The sequence below is a fragment of the Salvelinus sp. IW2-2015 genome, linkage group LG37 (genome assembly GCF_002910315.2).
Source record: "Salvelinus sp. IW2-2015 linkage group LG37, ASM291031v2, whole genome shotgun sequence".
NCBI lineage: Eukaryota > Metazoa > Chordata > Actinopteri > Salmoniformes > Salmonidae > Salvelinus > Salvelinus sp. IW2-2015.
The window spans coordinates 7,685,041-7,698,385 of record NC_036876.1 but is presented as its reverse complement, the minus strand read 5'-3'; the positions used below and the strand labels follow the sequence as shown (position 1 = coordinate 7,698,385).

The 13,345-nt window shown below is 40.6% G+C and overlaps 1 protein-coding gene across 29 annotated transcripts in view; it reads right to left on the bottom strand.

Moving 5' to 3' along the window:
- LOC111960007 (receptor-type tyrosine-protein phosphatase delta-like) overlaps positions 1 to 13,345 on the bottom strand; it is a 648,092-nt gene that overhangs the window by 372,804 nt on the left and 261,943 nt on the right. For all 29 annotated transcript variants that reach the window (XM_070437867.1, XM_023981849.2, XM_070437873.1 and 26 more), the window contains exon 7: positions 3,668 to 3,712. The gene's annotated coding sequence lies outside the window, so the exon portion shown is untranslated. The remainder of the gene's footprint in view (positions 1 to 3,667; positions 3,713 to 13,345) is intronic.

The following is a 13,345-nucleotide window of genomic DNA, read 5'->3' as shown; positions in this document are numbered from 1 at the left end:
CACACACACACACACACACACACACACACACACACACACACACACACACACACACACACTAATTCAAACACAAGCACTTGAGGGATGCCCAGGGTCAAGAGGTGTTCAAGGCGTGCTTGGCAAAAATCATGACACCAGCAAATATGTCATGACGTTCTCTTTATTTACATGCAAGTTGCTGTCTCAGCCTGTTCCATATTGTGGTAATTTCCCATTTGAATGTCATAACGGTTATTGCAGTCGTTGAAGCAAACATTAACCAGCCTTCTCTCTTTTTGCCCTTTTTTAAAAACAATCTATCTTCTCTCTCATATGAACCTTTTGTCACTATCTTTCAACGCTTGTCTGCTTGTCTGTCTGCTTGTCTGTCTGTCTGTCTGTCTGTTTATTTTTCTCTACATATCTCCCTGTTCTCCCTCTCCACTATGAACTCATCCTCGCACTGTTTCTCCACTGACATAACTATCTCTGCCAACATTTCTATATCTCTCCAACTCTTAGAAACATCCGCTCTCTTCAAACTCAGTATATTTCCTTTGCTCCCTCGCTCTGTCCATCAACCTCTCTTCCCCTTTTTCTGCTTGACATTAATGGTGAAATGGGGAGAGCTACTTGTTGTTCTCTCCATCTTTTCTTAACCGTAGGGAAAAACGCTGGCAAAGTTCCCTCTGAATAGCTCTGTAAAATGGGTGCTTTGACATTTCCTCCCCGAGATGGGCCGGCACATTATATCACAAATAATTGGAGTCTATTACAGATATGACATGCTGATGGCAGGGTGGATTCAACCCCTCACATCTGCCTCTGCCAAGCTTGTACTCAAAGCTTGCATTTTGTTACAGGCACGGCTCTACACTATACTCAGAGAGAGGCCTCCTTTCTCTGCTCTCTCTGCCTTACTCTCGTTCTGTAATCAACAGTGATTCATCTCTGACACGTCTTCTTAGGATGGTACAGTATTCAACAGGGGCCACTTTGAAGCCAAGTTTTTTTTTTGTGGGAATGACATAGCCAAGCTAAGAAAGACGGATACAGAAAATAAGCTGTTTCTCAGAATTGGGGCCTATGACGTTAGTTGAGGCGATGTTGGTTGAGTAGGCCTGTGTCATCATGAACAATGGGTCACATCCAGACAACCTCAATAAGACCCTACACCCTAGATTAGACTCTACTGTACATCTGAAAGGACTAGAAAGGTATAAACAAATTCCACCTCTGATTAGCCTATCAAAGGGCAAGGGAGAGTTAATGCTATATTATTTCCAGTGTGATCTGTACATGTGCATATAGGGCGTAGAGGTTAGGGATTGTTTTTGGACCAGGTAATTGTTTCCTAAATAAAAAGACTTCAGCTATCAGGGACCTCTGAGTATGTCAGTTTGTTATCATCAGTTGACAATCTGACCGTGTGAGTTCAAACAAATGTGACAAGATGAGTCCTTCTTTAAGCATGCTACAAACATGGGAATTGTTTGCATCGTCCCTCTCTTAAACTGATCCAAGACCAGTCTCATGAAATGTTTACTTCCATCAACTAGTGTAGTTTGTACAAAAATGGTGGCTAACTTACAGCATCACTTACAGCACACAACATTCTAGTAGGAACTACATCATCCAAAAGGCCAATAAAGGGAAACAGATCAATATGTTGCAAAGAACCATCAGATAATCTATTCGTCTTTGTACGGTACAGTTCAATTCAACTTTTGAACTAAACTTTAATATAAACTTTTCTACACATATAAGTTCATTTGTCCCAATACTTTTGGTCTCCTAAAATGGGAGGACTATGTACAAAAAGTGCTGTAATTTCTAAACAAAATACCATCAACTTAAAACTGATCGTCTGCACTTCATTTCGAATCCAATGTGCTGGAGTACAGAGCCAAAACACTCTGGCTATCACTCTGCGGCAGTGCACAGGGGAGAGAGTACATTGATCAGCCAAAGTGAGCGACCATTTCGCTGGGTGAGTCTCCGAGGTGACTCCGCCTCTGAATGGGAATTGCTCATTTCACCTGGGTGCCTTGCTTAGTGGGGCTAACGGGGAGTCACACCAGGAGGGAGTAGAAGCCGGGGCCAGGGCCCCCGGTCAGGGCTTGGCAGGTGGGAGATAAGAGCTTGGGGGCCACTCCTCGACCCGATAGTGCTACTAAAGCTCCCCCTCTCTCTCCATTGCTTTCTTACTGGCTTGCGCCATGCTCTCTCCCTCCTTCTCACTCTATCTCAGTTGCTCACGAGCACACACTGCTACATTCTCTCTCATTCTCCCTCGTACTGTCTCGGCTTCCCTACACATATGTGAGAGACTAATAATACATTTGGCGTTCTAGTGAGTCAGCCTTCCGTTCGCAGGCTAAAATAAAAGTAAAACATGGGGCCTTTATTGAGTTTGAAATCACTAACAGTGGACATCCCAGTACAAATATTCAGCACAACACTAGTTGCCCTGCTAATGTACCATGTGTCCACAATACGCACTAACATGATATCCAAAGCAGATGTTTAGACAGCAATTTATAAAGGCAATTAAAACATTTAGCAATTTTAGACGACCAGCTATTTTTACGTAGCTCTGTTACACAAAGTTATAGTGTTGTAATGTTTTTCAAATCAAATTTAATTTGTCACATGCGCCGAATACTATAGATATAGACATTACCGTGAAAAGCTTACTTACAAGCCCTTAACCAACAATGCAGTTCAAAAAATAMAGTTAAGAAAATATTTACTAAATAAACTAAAGTAAAAAATGTAAATGTGGTTAATTGTTCAGCAGTCTTATGGCTTGGGATAGAAGCTGTTAAGGAGCCTTTTGGTCCTAGACTTGGCACTCCGGTACATAGCAATTCATATATTGTTATTTTCAACAAGGATTTAGTAAACCATTAACAAAGCTTTGGAACAATCTTAACAATAAATTGCAACATAATGAACCAACTTCGCTGCCAGTGTTAATTCAACATGTCCTAAACATGTGTGGCCTTAAATTGCATCCCTGCTGCACACCTAATTCTTCACAAGTCCACCACGCAATCCAGCCGGTCACTTAATTTCCCTGCTTCATTCTCCATGTGTTGCAAATACATCCTCCTCACCAGCTGCATCCTTATCCAGTCTATCTCTCCTAGTCTGCCTCCTCTGTGACAGTCTCATCACGATCTATCAATCAGGCTTCTGAAGCCAGGCACACAGCACAAGGCCAGTCTGGCCTCATCAGAGCCAGTCAGTCTCCCTCTCTCTAAAAGGTTTGGCTTACCAGATCCAGCCTTTTCTCTCCACTAACCAAGGGAGAGATGGTAGAACAATGACCTGAGCCGAGCCATCTGATTTGTGGTTGATTCCGTTTCTATGTAAGAGATTGATTTAAAATTGCTTTCAGTATGGACTATTTTACGCTTGTTTTCAATTCAGACACAGAACATTATCTGAAATGACTGCTTTTGAAATGGAATTAATCCCAATTCAGGGGCTAATTGAAATGGTAATTAACAACTTGTGTTGTTATACCCATTGTGGCAAATCTATTGTCCACACTGGTTGATTGTGTGGGACCAGTGTCAGCCTTGTTAACCCATCCAGGCAGTTCTGGCACTCAACGCATGGACATAATGGCTCCAAATTGGCAATCACATTTCAACACACCACATCCAACTCAAAATCGTACCTCCTCTCAAGCCTCATCCTGTGGTTGTCGTCTCAGGAAAGAGAACTGGAACGACAAGAGAGAGAAAAAAAKAACAAATATTAATGATATAACCGCAACATGACATCTTGTCACAGAATATTATTAAAGCATATCATCATATTTCAAAGTTGATTTGTTTATAGAATTAACCATTATGTAACAACAAAACAACATTTTATCACTGGTACCATTTGGGTGCCAAACTCTCGCTTGGCGGGTAACAAACAAATTTCATGCACAATCCTAAAAATGACTTAGCAGAAATATTGATTGGCTTTGTGGCCTATAATGAAAACATACAGTATGTAATTACGTTCTCCTTAAAGCAGCACAACAAATTACACTTGTGGGGTTGATTATTTACTGTGCTGGGAAGATTTGCTCAGGCTATTTCCTGCTAAATGATACGGTGCCCATACAAGCCTGTGGACTGAAATTCTTGTAAATATTAGCTGCTTATTGAACCAAACGGGAGAAATGTGCTTTAGGTTGTTCTGACAAAATTATYCAGTGATAAAAATGAAATAAAAATTGCCAAATTGGATGCACCCTAATTTCAGTCGTCATGCTTCAAGGTCCCTGATTTGGCCCTGTTTTTCATCAATGTTCATTAAGAAATACTAGTGGTCATGACTGAAGGCAAACATGAGTTGTCTTGGGGGTGTGGTTTGATGTGTGTATTTCTTGGATGTGTCTTTGCCATTCAATCACAACAAACAAGGGAAGTAGTGAGTACTGTGAGGTAAGCTAAGCTATGGAGAAAACTGAGTTTTGAAGTTGAGGACTTCTTCCCTCCCGACTGACTCGCCATCTCAAGATGGTCAACTATTTCAGTTCTATGCGTAGGCTAAAGCCTTCGCTGCCCTTGTGTTAAGCCAAACTGACAGCATTTAGCTAGCAAGGCTTGGTGATAGCTGCAGCATGCTATCCTATCCAGCTGATATTTATGTGTCAAATCAGTTATGGCAAGATAGCAAGAGACAGTGTTTAGAATGTGTTTCATAAGACACTTGTTCTACAACATCTGGCTATGAAAGCATTTGGCAACTTAGTTTCAACGTTTCATCACGTCATGTCACTACATGTTACTGTGGAAATGGTATCAACTGTGAACTGTCCTACAACACAATCAGCTGTCCTACAACACAATATTCTATAACTTGCTAGTTTTGTCTCGTCTCTCCTTATGTCCAATGTTAGATCTTTCCCGGGGGACAAATCCTAGAACTACTAGTATCCCTACAACAGGCGTAGGCTACATGTGTACATTGCACCAACATCTCCCAGCATGAGTGCAGATATATTTATCAACAAAAAAAATGGATGAGTGTGTTTGTGTTACAAAGACAAAACATTTTCTGCTGTAAGTATCATATTGATGTGCTTATAATGACAATATGCCTAAACATACAAATAAGTTGTGTTTAGAGTACAACTTCAGATGTCTAACCAGAACGGCATTTGTCTATTCTGCCAAATACATTGACATGCACAGCTCTCCGGGTAAGGTTCTGTCTTCAAGTCTCCAGTGGGTGATAAAGTCCCATCCATGATATACAGTTGAAGTCMGAAGTTTACATACACCATAGCCAAATACATTTAAAACCTGTTTGGGATAGACGGCAGCATTTTCACTTTTGGATGAATTGGTGCCCAAATTGAACGGCCTCCTACTCTGTCCCAGATGATAATATATGCATATTATCTCTGTAATTTATGGATCTCTTTGCACTTCATACGCCTTCCACTAGATGTCAACAGTCAGTAGAACGTGGAATGAAGCCTCTAGTGTGACGTGGGGCTGGATGGGAGCTATTTGAGTGACTGGTCTGGCAGAGTTCCAGTTCCTGGCCACGCACGCTAGCCATGTGATGTCCATGTGTGCCATGAGTTATACAGACATGAAGAAATGCTCCGGTTGGGACGTTATTGGATATATATGATAACAACATCCTAAAGATTGATTCTCTATTAATTTTGACCAGTTTATTCGACTTGTAATATAACTTTTTGAAGTTTTCATCCGACGTTTGCCTTCAATGCGCCGGTGTTTGGACACGTGTACTACACATGCTAGATAAAGTTGCTAATATGACATAAGTAATGGACATTGTCGAACAAAAAAAAACGATTTATTGTGGAAATAGGATTCCTGGCATTGCATTCTGATGAAGATATTCAAAGGTAAGGGAATATTTATGATGTAATTTCGTATTTCTGTTGACTCCAACATGGCGGAGAAATGTTATTTATATTTGAGCGCCGTCTCAGATTATTGCATGGTGTGCTTTTTACTAAAGTTTTTGTTTTTTTAATCTGACACAGRGGTTGCATTAAGAACCAGAGTATCTTTAATTATATGTAAAACATGTATCCTCCATCAAAGTTTATGATGAGTATTTATGTTAGATGACGTGGCTCTCTAAAATTTCTCTGGATATTTTGGAGCCATTTCTGAACATGGCACCAATGTAAACCAAGATTTGTGGCTATAAATATGCACATTATCGAACGAAACGTAAATGTATTGTGTAACATGATGTCATATGAGTGTCATCTGATGAAGATGTTCAAAGGTTTTATCTCTATTTCTGGGTTTTGTGAAAGCTATCTTTGCTGGGAAAAATGGCTGTGTGTTTTGGGGATTTGGTGGTGAGCTAACATAAATATATGTTGTGTTTTCGCTGTAAAACATTAAAAAAATTGGACATGTTGGCTGGATTCACAACAAGTGTATCTTTAATTATATGTTAAACATGTATCTTTCATCAAAGTTTATGATGAGTATTTCTGTTATTTGACATGGCTCTCTGTAATTACTCCGGATATTTTGGAGGCATTTCTGAACATGGAGCCAATGTAATACAAGATTTGTGGCTATAAATATGCACATTATCGAACAAAACATAAATGTATTGTGTAACATGATGTCATATGAGTGTCATCTGATGAAGATGTTCCAAGGTTAGTGATTAATTTTATCTCTATTTCTGGGTTTTGTGAAAGCTATCTTTGCTGGGGAAAAATGGCTGTGTGTTTTTTGGATATGGTGGTGAGCGAACATAAATATATGTTGTGTTTTCGCTGTAAAACATTTAAAAGATCGGACATCTTGGCTGGATTCACAAGATGTTTATCTTTCATTTGCTGTATTGGACTTGTTAATGTGTGAGAGTTAAATATTTCWAAAAAATATTTACGAATATTTCCGCCTTTTCAGCGGAATGTTGGGGGGGGGGGGGGGGGGGMGTTAAACTCAGTTTCTCACAATTCCTGACATTTAATCCTTATACAAATTCCCTGTCTTAGGTCAGTTAAGATCACCACTTTATTTTAAGAATGTGAAATGTCAGAATAATAGTAGAGAGAATTATTTATATCAACTTGTATTTCTTTCATCACATTCCCAGTGGGTCAGAAGTTTACATACACTCAAATAGTATTTGGTAGCATTGCCTTTAAATTGTTTAACTTGGGACAAACGTTTCGGCTAGCCTTCCACAAGTTTTGGCCCATTCCCCCTGACAGAGCTGGTGCTGTCTCTTATACACATCTAGATGTGTATAAGAGACAGCATTTAATCCTTATACAAATTCCCTGTCTTAGGTCAGTTAAGATCACCACTTTATTTTAAGAATGTGAAATGTCAGAATAATAGTAGAGAGAATTATTTATATCAACTTGTATTTCTTTCATCACATTCCCAGTGGGTCAGAAGTTTACATACAATCCTGTCTCTTATACACATCTAGATGTGTATAAGAGACAGGTTTGGGATGGTGTTCTTCGGCTTGCAAGCCTCCCCCTTTTTCCTCCAAACATAACAATGGTCATTATGGCCAAACAGTTCTATTTTTTGTTTCATCAGACCAGAATACATTTCTCCAAAAAGTACGATCTTTGTACCCATGTCAGATGCAAACCGTAGTCTGCCTTTTATATGGTGGTTTTGGAGCTTCTTCCTTGCTGAGCGGCCTTTCAGGTTATGTCGCTATAGGACTAGTTTTACTGTGGATATAGATACTTTTGTACCTGTTTCCTCCAGCATCTTCACAAGGTCCTTTGCTGTTGTTCTGGGATTGATTTGCACTTTTAGCACCAAAGTACGTTCATCTCTAGGAGACAGAACGCGTCTCCTTCCTGAGTGGTATGACGGCTGTGTGGTCCCATTGTGTTTATACTTGTGTACTATTGTTTGTACAGAAGAACGTGGTACCTTCAGGCATTTGGATATTGCTCCCAAGGATGAACCAGACTTGTGGAGGTATAAAAAAAAAAGAAGTCTTGGCTGATTTCTTTTGATTTTCCCATGATGTCAAGCAAAGGTTTGAAGGTAGGCCTTGAAATACATCCACAAGTACCTCCAATTGACTCAAATTATGTCAATTAGCCTATCAGAAGCTTCTAAAGCCATGACATAATTTTCTGGAATTTCCCAAGCTGTTTAAAGGCACAGTCAACTTAGTGTATGTAAACTTCTGACCCACTGGAATTGTGATAGAGTGAATTCTAAGTGAAATAATCTGTCTGTAAAAATTTGGGGGAAAAATGACTTGTGTCATGCACAAAGTAGATGTCCTAACCAACTTGCCAAAACCATAGTTTGTTAACAAGACATTTGTGGAGCGGTTGAAAAACAAGTTTTAATGACTCCAACCTAAGTGTATGTAAACTTCCAACTTCAACTGTAAGTATTCACACCCCTGAGTCAATACTTTGTAAAATAAGCCCATACCCCAATTAATTGAAGCTGTTCTGAGGGTGCAAAAGAGGGTACAACTCAATATTAGGAAGGTGTTCTTCGTGTTTTGTGCACTCAGTGTATAAACATGTGTGTTTCTTTCTAAATCCTGTCCAAACAATTGAATTGGCCACAATTGGACTCCAATCAAGTTGAAGTGACATCTCAAGGATGATGATCAAAGGAAATTGGATGCACCTGAGCTCAATTTGGAGTGGCATAGCAAAGGGGTGTGAATACTTATGTAAATTACATATTTCTGTATTTCATTTTCAATACATTTGCAAAAAAATCTAAAAACATATTTTAAATTTGTCATAATGGGGTATTGTGTGTAGATGGCACAAAAAAATACAAAATAATCAATTGTAAATTCAGGCTGTAACACAACAAAATGTGGAATAAGTCAAGGGGTATGAATACTTTCTGAAGGCACTGTATTACAGGTTATGGACAGGTGCAGTCAGGTGGCAGGAAGGGTGGAGTGCATGAAAGTCCATCCTGGATATGACAGAGTTTGACTCAACCCATGGGTCCAGCATGAAGAGTCCAATAACTACAGGCAGATGTGAGATGCAGGAGGATGGCCCTCTTCTCATAACACACTGTAGCCTACAGAGTAATTCATATGAGAAGAGTGTATTTGCTAAATATATGTAGATATTCTAAACAAAGTGTTTTGATACATTTCAAGTGTAACAGTTCCATGTAGAATTAACCATACTTCACATAATACTGTAGAAGCAGTGTTCTGATAATATAACAATGTGCAAATATTATACCTTCCTGTATGGTGTCCCGTAAGACAGGAATGATCTGATATGTTTGAGAATACGCAGGGTCCCAGCCCCCATTCGAGTCAATAATACTTTTTTTAAAATAAAAGGTAATAAATGTGTCTTGTTTAATTTTAATGCTGAGAGGAAGGTATTCAGACATCGGTATCAACCTGTCTTTTGGTCAGAGAATACCATTTCAAAAGCATCTCTTCTGCCCATCTGTAGAAATACAAGGTAGAGTTGATGAGTAACACATGTATTGAAAGGGTGATATTAGTAAACACTTATGACGTACTGTCTTATTAGTAATGACCTTTTGACCCTRCTGAGGTGTTTGGCAATGCCTGATGGTCATGGCAACGTAGATCAGCTCTAGTTACAGATACCGGCCGTGAAGGAGCCCGACTTTGGCTCCTATATCCAACCCAGCTCATATATCACAGAGGGAGAAAGACTCTCACCATAAAAAAAWTTATTTGATTTTTGACCTTTATTTAACTTGGCAAGTCAGTTATTAAGAACAAATTCTTATTTTCAATGATGGCCTAGGAACAGTGGGTTAACTGCCTTGTTCAGGGGCAGAACGACAGATGTTTACCTTGTCAGCTCGGGGATTTAATCTTGCAACCTTTCGGTTACTAGTCCAACGCTGTAACCACTAGGAATCCAACAGTAAATACAGGGTTGAACATAGCCAATCAGAGATCCAGATTCACAGCTAATTCACAAGGGAGGGCCTCCCGGGTGTGCAGCGGTCTAAGGCACTGCATCGCAGTGCTAGAGGTGTCACTACAGATACGGGTTTGATCCCAGACTGTGTCGCACCCGGCCGCGACTGGGAGACCCATGAGGCGGTGCACAATTAACCCAGCGCCGTTCGGGTTAGGGGAGGGTTTGGCCGGCCAGGATGTCCTTGTCGCATCGCGCTCTAGCGACTCCTGTGGCGGGCCGGCGTATGCACGCTGACACGGTCGCCAGACGGACGGTGTTTCTTCTGTGTGCCTTGCTTCCCGTTTAAGCTACCAGTGTGTCAAGAAGCATTGCGGGTTGGCAGGGACGTGTTTCGAGGGACGCATGTGTCACGGCCGTTGAATGAAGTAGACCAAAGCGCAGCGTGGTGAGCATACATATTCCTTTTTATTAGGATGATGCCGACAAAAACAATAAACAATACAAAACGACCGTGAAGCTTAAGGCTATAGTGCCACAAACAAAGACAACTTCCCACAAAGTAAGGAGGGAAAAGGGCTACCTAAGTATGGTTCCCAATCAGAGACAACGATAGACAGCTGTCCCTGATTGAGAAATACAAAACATAGAAATACAAAATCATAGAAAAACAAAACATAAAATGCCCACCCCAAATCACACCCTGACCAAACCAAATAGAGACATAAAAAGGTTGTCCATTGTTGGCCATCTGGTAATATTGTTGAAATGCATTGGAAGTTTGCACCAACTTTATGAAAGCCAATTTTCACTCCTATTTGCCGAGCGAAATGTGCGTGAGTTGCAGACTTGACCAAACATTTTCACACGGCAGCTGGGGGCAGACCACAACGTGTTGTCTTTGGGAATTATTGGAAAAAGTTGGCATGTAAGGAATCAATATCCAACCCTTCAGTAAATTGTGACAAACTCACGAGACTGATTTTCTGCCCAAAATTATCCTATTTACACTTTGTAGTCAATTATGACACTAGAATGAAGGTTTCTGACTCTTAAACATGTCCCTGACGCATAGGATGTTTAAAACCAGAGTAGTTGGTTCTAAGGAGCAGTTAACCTTTAAGAAGTTGTGATGGCAGTGGGTATAATAGTGTAATGACCCGGCTGGGTCATAAAGGGAAAAGAGACGGACTCTAGGTGTGCAGATCAGAACACAGGTTTATTCATACACTGGGCTATTGTTCCGGCCACAGCCCACGCCGCTAAATGCCGAACGTACACAATGTTACCCTGTCGAGTTAAGGGTCACTCTCATAGGAACAGATCAAGGCCCCGAACAGAAGAGAAAGAACAATGAGACAGTAATCCCTATTTATGCATTTCCAAATCCRGCGGGATTACCCATCATACCCCCCCAACCTTTCCATCTGTCCTGACATATTTAACCCCTGCTAGTAGCCATGAGAACCATAACACACCCACAAACACAGAACACAATACCGGGTCGTTACAATAGTATGAGAAGGAAGGACCTCCTCAAACTGTGGAAACCGCGCGGACATGAGTTGCCATGGCAAGACCACTGATGTGAAATTTCTGAGTGCAGTTATTATTTTAATTTGCCCAGGATTTAAATGAACATTGGATTAATCATATCTAGTATGTGAATGTTTGTCATAGCTGAGAAGTCAACCTGAACATGCTCAGATGTCTCTCTTTGCATAAACCACTGCTTTCATTTAGATTAAAGACATTTTACAAGTAAACAGAGGACGGAAAAAAGTGGTTATGCAAGTAAAAGTGGGTGGTGGAGTCTGCCCTCAAATCCTGCCTGAAACAATAGTGTGGTTTGCCGAGTTCCCCTTATCTACAGTATGTTCCCCTGATACATCCTGTCCATACTAATGAACACACAAATTAAAATGTAGAACAGGGGAATATATGGGGAAGGCCATTTTGATGTGGCCAGGAATACATCATTAGGACCCGATTTGGCCGTGTAATTATAACATTATCACAAAGATAACGTTCATTGAAAATAAATTACGCTTTGATGGATTCTATGCCACAATATGACACAGATGTTGGGTTTGCTGAGGGAGTAAAAAATGTAATAAAAAAAGACCCAAAAACGAATAGCAGAAAAAGTGACAAGAAAGCTATCGGCACAGTTTCCTGTCCGAGATACAACCATATTTCATTACACGGCATTGAGGCTTAGGAGGCAATCAAGCATATTTAGCCTTCCTCGTCTCGGCCGGAAGCAATTATTACTCCCCAGTTTTTTACTGTGCTCCGCCATGGGGAAAATGAATCGCACTACTTATCAGCTCAATGCATACACAAGTGACTGGGGGGAAGGGGGCTGGACAGGACCCGAGCCATAGGTTACCTTTGAATCCATTAGCTTTGTAACATCAGCACATTTAGGMGCGTGCGGCGAGATAACCATAAACATGTCACCCAAAAAAGCATTGTTATTTGCATGAATATTGGACAGGGCCAAACAGAGAGAAACATCAAGCAGTGAAGGTGAGGGTTTATGACCTGTAGCAGGGTGTTGCTGTCTGCATCTCTGAAATATCTGGCACTACACTTGTCAGGCTTTGTGGCTGATTATATGGTTGGCGATCAATGGCACTGCATCATCCCTCAGCCCTAAACGCAAAGTGTGGCATATAGGCCTACTCTAATCTGAATATAAATGTGTGGATCTCTTCATATGATCTGTGCTCTACGAGTTACAGTGATGCACAACTGTTGTTGTTGATAATATCACTATATTAATTTAGCCATAAAGCATTATAGCAGTCTATCCTGTATATGTGTTATCAAATCAACAAATTTAGAATGTAATTTATATTTGTATTTGTTTTTCTTGTGTACAATTTAAGTGAGTAAAGTGGGATATTAGCATACCTAATTTTGAAAATAAGTGAAAACAGATGTGAATTTGAGTAGTATAAGTTGAGAGCAGAGTGGACAAGGCCTAAATAACTCAGCTAATTTGTGCATGGGTCAGTGCTATTCAACAGCATTAAAGTGGGCAGGTGGATTACTTAAACTCTCAGTCAGTGGCGTATCAAAGTATATCTAAGACATCCCTCAGCTTCATCCCTCCTWCATAACATGGAGTAATGAGACCCCTGTGGGGTTTGAGAAGAGCCCGAAGGTAGGAAACCCGAAGTAGGTCAGGGAATCTCATKGGCCTCTATTAATCTAGTGAAATGTAACCCTTCTCAGAGGTTTCTGAGGGGACCTGCAGTGGACAGGTGGAGAAAAAGGTGAGGTCCCGGTATAATCTCGGAAGGTACTTGAGAAACTACCCCACTGATCTGGGGCCAGTGGCCTTCAGTAGGTGACAGGGATTATCTGCCCAGCAGGTTTGCAAACAAGTATATATGCACATGCATGCTCCCTCGTACACACGCACCAAATCATTTAGCTTGAACTGACACATCACCTGGC